The following is an 18,267-nucleotide window of genomic DNA, read 5'->3' as shown; positions in this document are numbered from 1 at the left end:
GCCGGAGGCTGCGTGGCTGCTCTTGGCCTGCAGGGGGCGTAGCGAGAGACGGCATGTGGAGGTGCTGCCCCCCGGGAGTCCCGACCCCAGCCAGCCAGAGCCCCTTCCTGACCCGGCCCCGCAGCACAGCTCCAGGCACTCACCCCGCCAGACCGAGCCTGCAGGGAGCAAGCAGACGGGGCCGCGCTCAGGGGCGGGAGGGCCCTGTCCAGCAATGGCCAGGACTCGAGTAGGGTTGCCAGGTGTCCGGCATTGACCCAGACACGCCGGTATTGTCACCTCCTGTCCAGTAAAAAAATTCAGAAAATACCGGACACCTAAAATGTCCTAAAATGTCCAGAATTTTCTGATTTTTTCCTGGCCAGGAGGCAAAAATACCGGACACCTGGCAACCCTACGACACGCTCAGCAACCGGGCCCAGCCCCTGGACCCCCCGCCGGTCCCCCCTCCCGCTTACCTGCTTCTGCAGGGGCTTGTCTTGGGGCTGAAACAGAAAAACAAACATGGCCACTGGCAAAAAAAAGCCTCTTCTTAAAGGGGCCATGCTGATTTTTTTTTTTTCTCAACAACTTTGGTCTCCCCCTTTTTTTTTCCAACAGATTTTTTTTCCCGGTGGGTTTTTTTTTGGGGGGGGGGAGGGGTGTTCGGTATTTTCGTTTAAACCATCTGGCAACCCTAGACTGGAGGGGAGCATCCTTCTGCCTCCCACCCAAGCCAGGCCCTTGGGCACAGCCCCCTCTGCTTTCCCTGAACAGCATGAAGGGCTGGGGCAGAAGGGGTGTGGAGAACTCCACCCCCACACCCGGGCCCCCTTCTGTTGAGAGCCGGAATAGAAGGCGTCCCCCACTGACTGAGGACAGGGCAGGCCATGTTCTGTTTCAACGCGGGACCCCCTGATGGCAGCACGTGCTGGGAGCCAGGAGCTGCGGAGCCCGGGTGCAATGCCTGGGGCATCCCAACAGGCCCCATGGGATGGCCAGGGAAACGGCTGCCGTGTGACGGCGCGTTGGGGGTTCCCCGTCTCCTGCACCCCGAAATGGCACAAACAGACTGCACCAGCCAGTGGAATTGAGGGTGGTTTATTGCTCCTCCAGCACAGCGCAGCACAGATGTAATCTGGTTACAGGAACTGGGCTAGGATGCCTCAGGCCCCCTTGAGATGGGGGAGACTGGGCCCCTAAACTCCAGCCCCTTCCCCTAGGCTCTCCTCCATGCCCTCCGACAGCCAGCAACCAACTCACTAACTTCCAGCCCTGCCCCCCAGCCAAGGCAGCATTCCACCTTCCTTTGTTCCTCTCCATGGGGGGTGTCTGGCCACTGGTTTGCATAGTGACTCATCCTGTTTTGCTGGGTCGTGGTCCCCACGACAGCCAGTGGGGGTTACCCCAGAGCCAGCAGCATAGAAACCAGCCAGGTACCCCCACTACGTCACAGTTCTCCCCCCTCCGAGAGCGAACTGAGCAGGGTCACTCCGCTCGTGACCTAGGGAAGTTCGGGTCCTCTGCGTGGGAACCCGCCCTGGGGACATGGGTGCTCCCCTTGACTCGGGCCGGCCGTGGCGAGGCCCCACATGAATTGGCTTCCCTCTGTCCACTCGCCGCCCCGCTCCAGGGCGACTGGCAGAGGCCTGTCCTCGGGGGTCACACCCACCCTTCCGCTGGCCTTGATCTCTGGCCAGGGTCTCTCGGGCCGGGGCCATGAGCCCAGTGAGCCTTCTCTGGACGGCCAGGGCGGCTTCCACCCCCGATGCTCCATCCAGGGAGGACTTCCCCTCCCATAACTCTCTCAGCCAGCCCAGAGGGTCTATCTGGGGTAGAGACCCCCAAGCCGCTTTCCTCCTGTCTTGGGCCTTCCCGCCCCTCTGGCAGGAGTCACAGGACCGGCAGTACCGCTGCACGGCTGTAAAGATTCCCGGCCAATAGAAGTGCTGGAGCAGCCTCAGCCGGGTGCTCCGGATCCCCCGGTGGCCCCCAACGGGGGAATCGTGGGCCAAATACAGCAGCTTGAGGCGATACTTTCGGGGGACGACCAGCTGCCGCTCTACCCTCCATGCCCTCACCTTCCTGGGGGGGAGCCACTCACGGAACAGGAGCCCACGCTCCCGCAGGAATCTCTCCTGGCCACCTCTCCCCCGGGGCTGAGCTGCATGGAGGCCAGCCTGGTCCCTCAGCCTCTGCAAGGAGGGGTCTGCCTGCACCTCAGCCTGGAATTCAGCTGCTGAGGCAGGGATCGGGACCTGTCCCCCACCTCTGCCTAGGTCCGGAGTCCCAGCCTGGCTGGACCCCGTGTCCACTGGGATGGGACCCTGAGGATGCTGCCAGGAGTCCTTCCCTGGACCCACGTTGTCAGCCCCCCGCTGGCTCTGGCTCCAGGTAGTGACTAGAGCCCGCTGGGATTCATGGGGCCACTCCTCTAGGTCATTCCCCATCAGCACCTCGGTGGGCAAGTGCGGGTGCACCCCCACTTCCTTGAGGCCTTCCTTCGCCCCCCATTTCAGATGCACCCGGGCTACAGGCACCTTAAACGGGGACCCGTCTATGCCCTTCAGGGTCAGCTGCGCGTGGGGTAGTATCCGCTCCGGGGCCACTATGTCGGATCGGGCCAGAGTCACCTCCGCCCCCGTGTCCCAGAAGCCCGTCACCTTCCTACCATCCACCTCCAGGGGTATGAGGCACTCGCTCCGCAGGGGCCGTCCTGCCCCCACCCGGTACACGGAGAAATCCGCCTCCTGAGAATCAGACCTCCCAGGGGAGGTGCACTGAGCATCCTTCCCCTCTCTCTGAGCTGAGGTTTGCCTGCCAGCCCCTGCCTCTGGGGCAGCCTGCCCTTCCTCCCGCCCCAGCCAGTTAACCCTGGAAAGTCCCCGGTCCTGGGACCTGGTGCACTGAGCCCTCTTGTGGCCTTTTTGCCCACAGCGATGGCAAGTTAGGCTTTGGGCTGTCTCTGTCCCGGCCCTGGCTGGTTCTCTGGGGCACAGATGACCTGTTCCTTGGTCTCGCCCCGTAGTTGACTCCCTCCGTCGCTCAGCCGAGATCCGGTCTCTGCGTGGTTCCCTCTCTCTCCGGGACTCCCGTTCACACCCGGACCGGCTCTCCGTGAACTCATCCGCCAGTCTCCCGGCCTCCTGGGGGTTCTCTGGTCTCCGGTCCTTGAGCCACAGCCTCAGTTTGGGTGGGCACGCTTCATAGAACTGCTCCATCATGACCAGCTTGAGCAGCTCCTCTGCGGTCTGGGCTCCGACTCCAGACACCCACTTGCGGCAGTATTGCGCCAGGCGGGAGGCCAGGTCCACATAGGTCTCCCGTGGCCCTTTCTGTACCCCCCGGAACTTCTTCCTGTACATCTCGGGGGTCAGCCCGAACTTGTGCAGCAGGGCCTCCTTGACTCGGTTGTAATCCCCTGGCTGTAGGTCCTCCAGCTGACTGAGCACTCCGGCCGCCTCCTGGCTCAGTGCGGGGATGAGCTCCTGCAGCCAGTCAGCTGGGGGAACCCGTTGCAGTCCACAGGCCCTCTCAAAGGTACTGAGGAACCCGTCTATGTCACCCATGTCCTTCAATTGGGCCACCACGGGCCTCTCCAAGCATCTGGCAGTCCTGGGACCCTGGGGCCCATCCGCACTTGGCGCAGCCGGTGCCCCGCCGGTTCTCCGCTCTGCCATGGCCAGCTCATGCTGCCGCTGCCTCTCTCGATCTTGGCGCTCCCTCTCTCGGTCCTGGCGGTCCTTCTCTCGGTCCTCTACTTCCAATTCCCTGATCCGCAGCTGGATCTCCAGGCGCCGCAGCTCCGCTGGGCTGGCCCCTGCCCTAGATGGGCTACGGCTTGCAGGCCTCCCGGGAGACGCTGTCTCATCTCTCCGTTGGGTTCCAGCGCTCCTCCCCCTCTCTGAGCCTGACACACTCTCAGGGGGGGTCTGGCTGCTTCCCCTGGGGACAAGATCCTGGCCCTGTGGCTGGTCATTATCTTCCAGCTGGGCAATCAGCTGGGCCTTGGTTGCTTTCTGCACAGGCAAGCCCCTCTCTCTGCACAGCCCCACCAGCTCTGCCTTCAAGAGTCGGGCGTAGGCCATCTGCCCGCTGGTCCCCTTGGTGCAGACTCACCAGTCTAGTGCTGCAGCGCCCCACGATTCCCAGGAACCGCTTCGCTCTGTCTCCAGCACGCCTGGCTCCAGGGCTCTTGCTTCTACTGCGCCTTGTCGCTTGCCGCTGGGAGCTTCATCCACGGGGTGCAGTGCATCCCACTTCTGACACCAGTGTGACGGCGCGTTGGGGGTTCCCCGTCTCCTGCACCCCGAAATGGCACAAACAGACTGCACCAGCCAGTGGAATTGAGGGTGGTTTATTGCTCCTCCAGCACAGCGCAGCACAGATGTAATCTGGTTACAGGAACTGGGCTAGGATGCCTCAGGCCCCCTTGAGATGGGGGAGACTGGGCCCCTAAACTCCAGCCCCTTCCCCTAGGCTCTCCTCCATGCCCTCCGACAGCCAGCAACCAACTCACTAACTTCCAGCCCTGCCCCCCAGCCAAGGCAGCATTCCACCTTCCTTTGTTCCTCTCCATGGGGGGTGTCTGGCCACTGGTTTGCATAGTGACTCATCCTGTTTTGCTGGGTCGTGGTCCCCACGACAGCCAGTGGGGGTTACCCCAGAGCCAGCAGCATAGAAACCAGCCAGGTACCCCCACTACGTCACAAGAACTCCACCCCCACACCCGGGCCCCCTTCTGTTGAGAGCCGGAATAGAAGGCGTCCCCCACTGACTGAGGACAGGGCAGGCCATGTTCTGTTTCAACGCGGGACCCCCTGATGGCAGCACGTGCTGGGAGCCAGGAGCTGCGGAGCCCGGGTGCAATGCCTGGGGCATCCCAACAGGCCCCATGGGATGGCCAGGGAAACGGCTGCCCCCTTCCTGCTGGCTGTGTGCCGCTGCTGTGGTCTTTCCGCTGCCAGCCCACACCACAGCCTTCCGGCCCTGACTCAAACCTGGCCCGAGGCAGGGCTCTGCCGGAGGCCGCAGAGAGCCTGGGACAGCAGCCTCCCTGGGCTTGGTCGGCCGTGTCACTGCTGATGAGGCAGCAGAAACGCTCAGCTACGGCGCCACTGACTGCCGCGGGGGTGGGGGGGGGGGCGTGTGTGGAGGGGGGCTGAGGCGAGGACTAAGCGAGTCATCTCCTCCCCCTGCGAGTCACCTCCGCCCCTGCCCACAAGAGGGAGTCAGCGGAGACATGCCCCTCCTGCCCCCGGCCACCCCTCTGTTCGCTGGGGTCAGGTGGCCCAGGGGTCCCACTTCTTCAGGGCAGCACCGCCAGGCGACGCGTACGAGGGTCTCCCTTCTTCCTAGCCCGGCCTCCTGCTTTGACCCCGGCAGCCTCTCTGCTGAGCCGCCTCCGCTCTGGGGCCAGGCCGGCCCCTGGGAGAGTAATCAGGGATGCAGGGTCTGGGTAGCTCACTTTGGTCCTTGCTTTAGTCCTGCAAGCCGGGACTCCGCCAGTGGAACAGGAGGGTTTATTGCTTCTGCGAGATACAGCCCAGCCCGGGTTCGATGTGGACATGGGAGCAAGCGGCAGGCAGCCTCAGACCCCGTGGAGCAGGGGTACCCAGGCCCCGATCCCCAGTCTCTTCTCTTTGTGTCTGCCTCTTCTCCAAGCCACAGAACACTCATCCCCCGCCTTTGTTATACCCCTTCTCATGGGCAGGTGAGACGCCTCTGCTGGCCATCGCCTACGTGTGTCTGATCTGGGAGACCCCCCCCCCCACACACACCCCGCTGGGCAGTGCTTACAGCCAGAGGCCAGTAGGGGTCACCCACAGCCCACACAGCAACCAGTCACTGCCCAACCACAGTGGACCCAACCCACAAGAGTAGACATCACACCCAGAGCCGGCCCAAGCAACAGGCTGACCGGGCTACCGCCCGGGGAGCCCCATTGTAGGGGGCGCCAGGTGGGGCTGCTGGGACGGGCGGGGGTGGTTCCATGCATGCGCCGGGCACCGGGAGCTGGGCCACGCTCCCAGGGTGCACAAATGGCTCAGGCTGGCCCTGAGTACACCCCAGCGTGTCCTCCCGACTACATCACACTAGCCTAACTAAAGGTAATCTCTTACCCAAAACTGAACATTGCTTGCACACTAAGGCCATGTCCAGACTGCAGAGCTTATCCGGGACAACAGAGGTATCCCAGAAAAGCTCTGCTGCGTCCAAGGAACGCGTCCACTTTTTGGGAACAGTTTCCGAAAAAGCGGACGTGTTCTTTCGGCATCCCTGTATTCCTCTCGGTGAGAGGAGTAAGGGCTCTTCCGAAAGAGGAGTTTTTTCCAAAATTTGGCCCTTTGTAGACGGGCCAAATTTCAGAAAAGCCTCTTTCAGAAAAAAAGCGGAAAAAGAAAAAGAAGCCGACTTTTCCGGGCAGTGTAGACATAACGTAGGCTGGGAAAAGACCATGTGTGAGTGCACCACCTGGTGGCACCTTCCACAGTAACAACAAATAGCTCGGGATCCTGCGCTGCAAGGCTGGCCGGGGATTAGAGGGAGGGCATGGGACAAAGCTGCTGTCCTGGGAAGCTGAGATCCCCGCTCCGTAGGGCTCTGGCTGTGCTAGGCACACGGGGTGTGTCCGAGTGACGGAAGAGTTGCGTTTTGAAGCAGAGAATCCCCCTTTGATATGGCTGAAGACTGCAGCGTGTCCTCCTGACACAGAGCAAAGAAGGGTTTTTCTGAGACTGAACCAGGCGATCCAGCCATCAGTTCGTCACTGTGCAGGGCCGTGCTCTGGGCCGTGCTTTGCTCGCCAGCAGTGGCTGCAGGACAGCGAGACCGGTGTGATGACCAGACGTGCTCCCCCCGGGCCGGGTGGGCCAGGCGGGTGCCCTGCAGCCAGCCCCAAGTGGCCAAACACCCTGAGTCAAGCCAGCAAACCCACAGAGACCGGGCAGGGTTTTAAAGCCAAATCACTGCAGCGAGGATCTGTTCATTGCAACGGGCATCACTTGACTCCTGGGGCTGCGGCCTCAAGGGAACAAGGCTTGTGAGGAGACCCAGACAAGAGCAGGAGTTGGCCACACTAGTCACTGCCCCAGTGCAGCCCCAGTGCAGCTGTCACAGGGAGGTAGAGTGGGGGCAGGTCTCTCCTGGAGAGCCGGGAGCTCTGGGCCACGGCTCAGCTCGGCTCCTGCTCTCGGCGCGGGCTGGCCGGTTGCTGACCCGCCGGCCGTTTGTTCTTCCCCTCTTTGAACAACCCCCGTTTCTTTGGCTAGAACTGGGGCCTTTTGTCTGGGCCACCCCCTGACAATGGTTCATTGTTTCCCCTCTGCTGGCTCGGCTTGTGCCCACACTGGCCTGTGTCTGCTTCAGCAATTATCCCAATTAACGCAGCCCCCTCCCAGGCTCCCCAGGACACCCCCCACTCCCTGGTGCCTCGCCCTGCCTGGCAGACGCTGCTGCTGGCACGTAAGTGCAGCACCGCCGTCCTGGGGCCCGGGAGCACAGCTCTGTGGGGCGCTCAAGGGGCAGCACCTCACCGTGTGCCAAGGGGCTAGGCCAGGCCCACCCTGCTGCAGCGGGACACTCCCGGAGAAGTGGTTGCTGAGATTCTGGGAGCCCAAGGGGGTGAAGATGCTGGACCCACTGGCCTGTAAAACTTGCTGGAAGGGCTGAACGAGTTTGGTAACTTTCTCGTCCGGCTTCTCCCAGCTCTGCTCCCGCCAGGCTCCTCCCTGTCTAACCAACGCTTCCCCCCCCCAGCCTCTTGGTACCTCTTCTGGCAGGGATGCAGCGGGTGACAGCCGGGCGAGAGCCCCATCGTGTGGCCTCCCTCCTTTAGAGCAGCCCCTGCCACGCGGGAATGGACAGCAGGCTGCGTACGGCGCTGCGGGATCTCACGGCACGACCCGGCGCCGGCACAGTGCGGACTCACTGGGTGGGAAATGGATCTCCAAGCCCTGGGCAGGTCTCTGAGCTGTTACTGATGCTCCAATTCACCTCCTCTGGCTGAACCAGCCCTGTGCCTAGAACTGGGGGGAGGGGAAGCTGCTGCCTGGGCAAAGCTCAGCTGAGGCCTAAACCCAGGGGCCTGACCCCTGTCAGTTAGAAACCCCATCATGACACCTTCCGTAAGAGCAAAGAGCAAGTCCTGGCCACACGCCACTCTGTGCAACTACCTCCTGCATTTCTAAAGCCCCGGAGCACCGACCTAATGCAGTGTTTAGTGACACTCCTTGCCCCTCTATTGTGGACTGTTCCTGCGCACTGTTAAACAGCTGCCTCATTCCACCCCAGAGGTAGGCGCATCTCTGTCTGTGCCTGCACTGGTCTTGGGGCTGTGGGACATGCACATGCTAGCTTTGAGCCAGGGCACTAGAAACAGCAGTGCATGCAGCAGGATGGTCTAGCCCACCCGGGCACAATTCCATGTAAGATCCTAGGTACAGAGACACATAGTCTGTCCTGTTACCCATGTTGCTGTGGCTCCTTGTAGCCCGTGTACCTCTGCCCAGGTTGGGAAATTGAGCTCCAGCTCCAGCAGCCGTGGGAACAAGGTTGCTTCCTGTGCACTGTCAGTTCTGTTCTGACTGGGGCCTCCCTCGCACTCGGGTCAGGTAACGCCTCCAACGTGTGGCTGAAGTTTCCACTAGCAAAGCTGGGGAGATGCTGACGCTGCTTGTGCTGTAGCTGCTCTAGTTTTCCAACCCGTGCTGTCAGCAGGATGCCCCGTGAGGGGAAACTAGCTGGGGGAGGCCTCTCACCTCGACAGCGACAGGCTTTTGGTGACAAAGCAGCGAGAGCATTCACACGGTGATGCAAATTGTCAGAAAAAATGCCCAGTTTGGGTGACAAAATCCTTCCAACAAGAGACTTTTGGTTTTTCCCCTCAATACATTTGTACTGACAAACAGCCGGTGTAGGGAGCCCACTTACTGCAATCACGGTGACTTCCAAGATGTGTCCCACCAGGCCCATTCTGACCGCTCTGAGCAGCAGTTTGAACTCCACGGCTCTGCAGCCGAGTACACAACTACCCGCCCCGCCCCCTTGCAAGCCCTGGGAATTTTGAAACTCCATTTCCTGCTGGCTAGGCATGGCGAGATCCCATCACAATTTCCCTATATGATCTAAAAATCAAAAAGGAGTCGTATAAAAAGTGGAAGCTAGTCAAATCACAAAGGGTGAATATTAGCAAACAACACAGGTATGCAGAGGCAAGATTAGAAAGGCAAAAGCACAACATGAGTGAAATCTAGGTAGAGACATAAAGAGTAACAAGAAGACATTCTACAAGTATATTAGAAGCAAAAGGAAGACTAAGGGTTGGGTAGGCCCATTGCTCAGCGAAGAGGAAGAAACAATCAGAGGAAACCTGGAAATGGCAGAGGTGCTTAATGACTTCTTTGTTTCAGTTTTCATCAGGATGGATGGTAACAGGGTGCCTGACTTAGTGAATGCCAGTGGGAAGGGGGTAGGTCTAGAAGTTAAAATAAAAAAAAATGAACAAGTTAAAAATGACTTAGAAAAGTTAGAATGTCTGCAAGTCCCCAGGGCCTGATGAAATGCACCTAGAATACTTAAGGAGCTGATAGAGGAGGTATCTGACCCTTTAGCTGTCATCTTTGAAAAATCATGGAAGTTGGGAGAGATTCCAGAAGACTGGAAAAGGGCAAACATAGTGCCCATCTATAGAAAGGGAAATAAGAACAACCCACGGAACTACAGACCAGTCAGTTTCACTTCTGTGCCAGGGAAGATAATGGAGCAAGTAATTAAGGAATCCATTTGCAAACATCTGGAAGATAATAAAGTGACAGGTAGCAGCCAGCATGGATTTGCAAAGAACAAATCATGTCAAACCAATCTGCTAGCTTCTTTGATAGGATACCGAGCCTTGTGGAGAAGGGAGAAGCGGTGGACGTGGTATTCCTAGATTTTAGGAAGGCGTTTGACACAATCTAACATGACCTTCTTATCAATAAACTAGGGAAATGCAACCTAGACGGGGCTACTATAAGGTGGGTGCATAACTGGCTGGAGAACAGCTCTCAGAGAGTACTTATTAATGGTTCACAGTCATGCTGGAAGGGCATAACAAGTAGGGTTTTGCAGGGGTCTGTTCTAGGCCTGGTTCTGTTCAATATCTTCATCAATGATTTAGGTATTGGCATAGAGAGTACGATTATTAAGTCTGCAGATGATCCCAAGCTGGGAGGGGTTTTGGAGGATAGGGACATAATTCAAAATGATCTGGACAAACTGGAGAAATGGTCTGAGGTAAACAGGATGATGTTTAATAAAGACAACTGCAACGTGCTCCACTGAGGAAGGAACAATCCATTTCACACACACAGAATGGGAAGTGATTGTCTAGGAAGGAGCACTGCAGAAAGGGATCTCGGGTCATGGTGGACCACACATTAAACATGAGTCAGTGTGACACCGTTGCAAAGAAAGCAAACATGATCTGGGATGCATTCACAGGAGTGTTGTGAGCAAGACACGAGAAGTCATTCTTCCGCTCTCCTCTGTGTTGATTAGGCCCCAATTGGAGTCTTGTGTCCAGTTCTGGGCACCACATTTCAGGAAAGATGTGGAGAAATTGGAGAAGGTCCAGAGAAGAGCAACAAGAATGATGAAAGGTCTAGAGACTGAAAGAATTGGGCTTGTTTAATTTAGAAGAGAAAAGACTGAGAGGGGCCATGAGAGCAGTTTTCAAGTATCTAAAAGGGTGTCACAAGGAGGAGGGAGAAAAATTGTTCCCCTTGGCCTCTGAGGATAGGACAGGAAGCAATGGGCTTAAATTGCAGCAAGGGAGGTTTAGGTTGGAGATTAGGAAAAACTTCCTATCTAACAGGGTGGTTAAACACTGGAATAAGTTGCCTAGGGAGGTTGTGGAATCTCCATCACAGGAGATATTTAAGAGCAGGCTGGACACACACCTGCCAGGGATGATCTAGATGGTGCTTGGTCCTGCCCTGAGGGCAGGGGACTGGACTTGCTGACCTCTCATGGTCCCTTCCAGTGCTAATGTTCTATGATTCCCAGGTGATCGTGGCTGGCTACCACACCACACACTTTCCTGCTTGGACCACTGCGGCGCTCTTGGATCTGATCAGTAACGGGGAGCGGAGTCTGTAAGTCCCAGCTGTGTGTGACTCATAGGAGTTGGGACACCTACTTGTCCTGGCTTGCAAGAGAAGGGCCATGGTTGGACACACTGCCGTGCAGGGTGAAGATACAGGAGAGGAGAAGACCTGCCATTTCCAATAGGGAGCGGGACACTATCATCGGTGGTGACCCCACCTCCACCGGAAAGAGCCCTGGGGATACTTCAGAGGCAGTGGACAGAGGACCTCACCCAGCAGGTTGAAGAGGTGGAGTGGGACACGGCTGTGGCGCTCCTGGCAGGGTCGCTGGTGGGGCAGGCACCCAGGAACTATTCTTCTCCCCAGAGGTGCCTCTCCACCCTCAGCAGATGCTCCCTGGGGAGCAGGAAGCAGGAGGTGAGATACAGGGTACGTGCCTGGAGTGTGTGCAGTGTGGAGGCGGGTTTAGGGTCTGGAGGAGTGGGAGTCTGGCTGTGTGTTTGGGCGGGACAGTTCCCTGGGCAGCGAATCAGTACAGCAGAACAGAGGTAGAAACCCACCAAGATCTCCAGAGAGAGCTCCAGGAAAGTTTCCTAGAGATGCTTGTCAATCCTCTGCTGCAGGTTCCATGGCAGAGCAGCTTTGTTCCTCCCCCTGGTAGGACGCTGTCCCGGGCCAGGCTGCAATCTTGTGCCGGGACCCAAGCAGTACACAGGGAGGCAGCGTAGAGAGCAGGACAGATGCTGCACCCTGCTTCCCCTGTGTATTCACAGCAGTGAGATGTCTGCTACATTCAGCATTTGCTCCCTGGTGCGCCGCACTCACACCTTGCAAAGCCTGGTGCACTTTTGTCCCCGTGGAGCCCTGAATCCCAGCAGCGCTCACCAAGCTTTGGGTGCTTGCAGAGATGTGTGCCATGCACGGGTCCGTGGGAACGAGGTGTGCGTGGCGCAAAAGGTGCATGTAATGGAAATATTTCTCTGTTTTGCTGGAATTGAACCATCCTGCTTCTGTGCATTGTCCCCTATGCTGCACCCCTGTGCTGCTCCAGCCGACCGTCCCTGCCAGATATGAAAGCGCCCAAGAGGCGTCCCAGATAACATGCGTCGGAGGGACTGCAGGGCTCCCCTCTAGAGAAAAGGGAACGCAAGAAGCGCTGGGAAGCCGAAAAGAGACTCACGTGTTGTGACGTAGTGGGGGTACCTGGCTGGTTTCTATGCTGCTGGCTCTGGGGTAACCCCCACTGGCTGCCGTGGTTACCACGACCCAGCAAAACAGGATGAGTCACTATGCAAACCAGTGGCCAGACACCCCCCATGGAGAGGAACAAAGGAAGGTGGAATGCTGCCCTGGCTGGGGGGCAGGGCTGGAAGAGAGTTAGTTAGTGGCTGGCTGGGAGCATGGAGGAGACAGCCTAGGGAAAGGGGCTGGAGTTTAGGGGCCCAGTCTCCCCCATCTCAAGGGGGTCTGAGGCATCCTAGCCCAGCTCTGTGACCAGATTCCATCTGTGCTGTGCTGTATCCTGGAGAGGCAATAAACTTCCTCTATTCCACTAGCTGGTGCAGTCTGTTTGTGCCATTTTGGGGTGCAGGAGACGGGGGGCCCCCAACGCGCCATCACACGTGTTGGTTAAGGATGCAACTGAGCGGATGATGAAAGCGATGGAGGAGCAAACACAGATGCTCGATTCTTTAATAACGCTGCAGACAACGTCAGGCTCAGCCTCCACTGTAGCACATTCACAGCCCTAACCATGCCCCCCACATTCCTTTCCCTTCCTGGGACTCCTCCGTTTGCCCTTCACTCCACCCTCAGACAGTGTTCACTGCGATAGCTGGACTGACACACAGCTGTGAAGGTTCCTGCTTTACCAGGGTTGGTGTGTTCAGTGGGCTGGTTCTTGATGAATAAAGACAATGTTTTATAATGGTGAATCTTCATTTTGTCTTCTACAGTCAGATCGCAAGCGCTACTCATACACGAACAGGCATCCTAATCGTTGTCTTACTAGGGTGTGCAACCCCAAATGTCACTGTTGCCGCTTAGGATAACTCCATGAAATGTAACACGGAAGCACCTCTGACAGATACTTGTCAAACTGCTTCCTCAAAGCCGCCCTGATTTGAATTGCTGCCCTCTGGGTCCCTCTGACAGCCGTGGCAGCTGCCTGCTCAAACTCAGCAGCCAAGCACCGAGCCTTAGCACTCCACCCCTGAGCAAACATCACAGAGATTATGCAAAGTACAGCACGCAGCTATGACCATGGGCATATTAGCCTCACTAAAGTCTGATCAGCCTGCCTTTAATCTGTAGGCATGTTCAACTGTCACCTGACACCTACTCAGTGTACTAATGAATCGTTCCTTTCTTCTGTCCAGGTGCCCCGTGTAAGATTTCACAAGCAAGGGCTGTACGAGGTAAGCTGGGTCTCCCAGGATCGCTATAGACACTTCCACATCCCCACTGTAATCCTGAGGTCGGGAAAGAAAGTCCTGCGTGAAGCTTTCAGTACAGTCCAGTGTTCCTGAAGATGAGTGCATCATGCACCTTCCCAGACCATCTCATGTTGGTGTCAGTGAAAAGCCCACAGTGGTCCACAAGCACCTGCAAGACCATAGAGAAATACCCCTTCCTATTGCTGCACTCTGTCGCAAGGTGGTCTGCTGCTAATTTCAGAGCATGTGTGCATCTGTGGGCCCTCCACCCATTTCTGCAAAGCAGCCCGCTATTTCACGCACGTTTCTCAGAGTCACTGTCATCCGTAGCAGGATGTGATTCATTGCCCTGCACCGCTCCAACGGCCAACTTCCCCATTCCAAAGGGACTTGCAGCTAACTGGCAGCATCCTGGCATGGCCCCTTTCCAGACAGCAAGTGCCACGTGCTTCTGTGCCCGTAGGACAGCTCTCATTGTGGTGTCCTTGTGCTGCAGGCCTGGGACAAGCTCTGCACCGTTGAAGGAATGTAGATTTCCACTTCCAAAAATACTGGAGCCGTTGCTCTTCGTCCCACACCTGCCTGAGGATGCGATCCACATTCGGAGCTTGTCTCCCTGGCCCACAAGTGATGACCTACCCTATACAGCTTCTCTGTGAATGCCAAAAGCAACCTAAAGTTGCTCCTAACCATAGCACACAGAACGGCACATGCCTGCGAGTCTTCCTCTGCTAGGAACATCATGGTTAACCGCACTGTCATGCAGATGTCTTCACGACACTTGGCAGAATCCATCCCTTCTCACAAAAAATGGCCATTGAAAGAAGAGCCTGAAAGAAAGCCAGAAGCCCATGGAGGACAGAAAACAATGCATTATGGGACAGTTAGCATCGTCCCCAACTGCACCACGATCCACTCCGCCTTCCCACAATACCTAGCAACAGAAGGTACTGTGGGATACGTATCCACAAAGCATTGCTCACACTGTTGCTGACGGAGCTAGCATGAACAATGTAGTCCAATTTCTCCAGTCATCTGAAGAAGTGGGCTGTGCCCATGAAAGCTCATGATACCATCTACATGTGTTGTTAGTCTTTAACGTGATACTAGACTATCTGTTGGTTTTTAAGTTTTTCCAATTTTTAGTATGTCGACTTTTGGGTGCCGACATAAGTTTGGTCGACAAAACTTGGTAGTGCAGACAAAGCTTTAGGGAATTCTCGCAGGAGCATAACACAGATGTAAAGGTTTTAAGGTTCCTCTACCTACCGTGCCAGAATGCAAGTGAAAGTCCTAGACTACTCAGCTAGGAAGTTGTGTGTTTTCTTGCTTCGTTCCTGGGCCAGAGTAGTATGGGCGGGATGGGGGGGGGGGGAGGGTGTTAGATCCCAGCTCAGGATTGATTTTCCTTGCCCATTTTTTAAAAAGACAGGGAGTGTGAGGGTAAATGAAGTGTTTATCAAGCTGTCAGTTAAACGACAGGACAGTCAGAACCAAGCATTTCCCAAAGTAGCCAGCCAAGACTCTACCCGGAATACAGGGCACAGAGTACCAACTGGTTGTAACTTTCACATGTTTAGGAAATGGAGACTAGTCAGTCCGACTTGTTCCTGTTTTGTAGTTTCATAAATTACCCAAATAACTGAAATGGGCTTGGTTACAGCATTATTTGGACAAGGCGTAAGGGAAGCTGACGGACACATTTGCTCCCATCAGCCTCCCGCTGTGAAGACCACACAGAAACTCAAGTTAAGGTACCTTGACTCCAGCTATGTAATTAACGTAGTTCGGCCTTCCCCTTTAGTGTGGGCTGTTGCATTCGGCAGCATAAGGCAAGATCCATTAAACAGCTCAGAGACAGTTTATGAAACTTCAAAGAAAAATACGGACAAAGAAATTACTGCCTCCAAGTTTCAGCTAAACATCAATGCTCCCTCCCGAGCTCCGATCCGATCGAGTCCAGTCACCGACAGGAACCATCTGGTTCCAGCGTTAATCTCTAAGGGTCTGTCTACACTACCCCCTAGTTCGAACTAGGGTGGTAATGTAGGCAACCGGAGTTGCAAATGAAGCCTGGGATTTGAATTTCCCGGGCTTCATTTGCATCTCGCCGGGCGCCGCCATTTTTAAATGTCCGCCAGTGCGGACTCAATGCTGCGCAGCTACACGCGGCACGGAGTCTGCACTAGCAGACATTTAAAAATGGCGGCACCCCGCTTTATGCAAATGAAGTCCGGAAATTCAAATCCCGGGCTTCATTTGCAACTCCGGTTGCCTACATTACCACCCTAGTTCGAACTAGGGGGTAGTGTAGACATACTCTAACGAGGCAGGCAAGCACTGCCCCATGCAAACTCCCCCACCACGCCAACAGGACGAGTCTGCGTCTCAAAGCTCTGCCCTGTCTAACATGGATTGGTCAGCAATGGGCCTAATCACCACCCACGTACTCCTCCCGTGTCGCCTGGCAGTGCCACCGGAGGCACATGTGCCGTGAGCCAGCACCGCCAGGCCGTCGTGGTCCTTCCAGCCAGGGCCCCATCTCAGCCCAGGGCCGCCAGCGCCAGGTGCGCCCACGGGAGCGAACAGAGGTGCCGGGAGTCGTATGGGTTGCGCTGTTTGGTTGGTCTGAGTGCGGAGCCGCCCACTCGGGTGTGGCACTGCCACGTGCCCTCCGCACAGGGAAAAGAACATGCTCCTGCCACTGGCACTGCCTCTGCTCCCAAGGGGCCTGGAATGACCCTCCTGCACATCCCACACGGGCGTCCTAGGCAGTAAAAAGAGCCCATTACAAATATTTCTTTCTCTGGGAGGCCCCTTTGTGAAGCTGTGAGCCGCCTGTGGGCAGATGCGATTGGCTGCCATTAGCCAAATTGGATGGGGAGCAGGTGGGGGCAGGCCCGGCAGCTGCCTGTTGTGAACGAGGATCAAGTTACAAGGGCAGCGTGCGGCAGACAGCCCGGAGACACGGCCCTGACAGACAGACAGACAGACAGACAGAGACGGTCTTGCTGCCTGCTCCATGCTGAAATCCATGGCCCCTTGGATGGAGGGGAGCAGCAGGCCTCCATGCACCACCTGGGGCAGAGGTAGAGCCCGGAGCTGCCTCCCCCAGCTAGAGGCATCCAGACACGCGCCGGCAGCCAGTTGCTTCCAGAAGTGGCCTGCCTGAGCCCCACTCAGCTGCTGCATTTTGGGGGCCTGCCTGTTGTGGGGGGCCCCAGGACACCACACATTGTGTCATTGGTAACGCTGCTCCTGGGCTGCATATGCTCTGCTGATGGCAGAACCTCTCCTCCCACCTTCTGGGACCTCACGCTGGCCACGGGGTTAGACTGGTTTAACTGAACTGGATTTCATTTGCAAATGTAATACTATCGTCTTAGGACCGAATAAGGATCTGACCTGGTCAATGCTGTACAAAGGCAATTTCCTCTCTCTTGATAATCAACTCTCCACATCAACTGCTGTGAATGAGCCACTTCCCCCGTACTGGATTAGCCTCATTAACACAACTTCTTTTTTTTGTTGTTCTTATATACACCCCTGCCTCTGCAACTTCCACTCCAGTTCATCGGATGAAGTGGGTTTTACCCACAGGAGTAATGTTATCTGTTAGTCTCTAAGGCTACGTCTACACAGCTACGCTATTTCGGGATATCGGAGTATCCCGAAATAGCTATCCTGCGTCTTCACAGCAAGCCTGTTGTTTCAGGCTCGCTATTCCAACGTCCCTGTAAACCTCATTCTACAAGGAATAAGGGATGTTTTGGAAAAAAGATTTATTTCAAAATTTGGCGCCGTGTAGACAGCGCCAAATGACGAAATAAGCTAGTTTGAAATAGCGTCAAAAGAAGATGATGAGGTTCAGCAAGGACAAGTGTAGAGTCCTGCACTTGGGATGGAAGAATCCCAAGCATTGTTACAGGCTGGGGACCAACTGGCTAAGCAGCAATTCTGCAGAAAAGGACCTGGGGATTACAGTGGATGAGAAGTTGGCTATGAGTCAACAGTGTGTCCTTGTAGCCAAGGAGGCTAATGGCATATTAGGTTGTATTAGAGGAGCATTGCCAGCAGATCTAGAGAAGTGATTATTCCCCTTTATTCAGCTCTGGGGAGGTCACATCTAGAGTATTGTGTCCAGTTCTGGGCCCCCAATTACAGGAAGGATGTGGACGCATTGGAGAGGGTCCAGCGGAGGGCAACCAAAATGATTGGGGGGCTGGAGCACATGACCTCCGAGGAGAGGCTGAGGGATTTGGGTCTGTTTAGTCTGCAGAAGAGAAGAGTGAGGGGGGATTTGATGCAGCCTGCAACTTCCTGAAGGGGGGTTCCAAAGAGGCTGGAGAGAGGCTGTTCTCAGTGATGGCAGATGACAGAACGAGGAGCAATGGTCTGAAATGGCAGAAGAGGTCTAGGTTGGATATTAGGAAGAACTATTTCACTAGGAGGGTGGGGAAGCACTGGGCTGGGTTCCCTAGGGAAGTAGTGGAATCTCCATCCCTGGAGGTTTTTAAGTCTCGGCTTGACAAAGCCCGGCCCGGGTTGATTGAGTTGGGATTGGTCCTGCTTTGGGCAGGGGGTGGACTTGATGACTCCTGCAGGCTCTTCCAGCTCTAGGATTCTATGAAGATACACAATTTGCATAGCTCAAATTGCATCTCTTATTTCGAGTTATGGTGCAGTGTAGTGTGTAGACGCACGCTAAGGTGCCACAGGACTCCTCGTTTTTGCAGATACTGACTAACAGGGCTACCTCGCGGAGG

This window comes from Pelodiscus sinensis, chromosome 23, assembly GCF_052426305.1.
Source record: "Pelodiscus sinensis isolate ZL-2025 chromosome 23, ASM5242630v1, whole genome shotgun sequence".
NCBI lineage: Eukaryota > Metazoa > Chordata > Testudines > Trionychidae > Pelodiscus > Pelodiscus sinensis.
Note: the sequence above shows the minus strand (reverse complement) of the source record.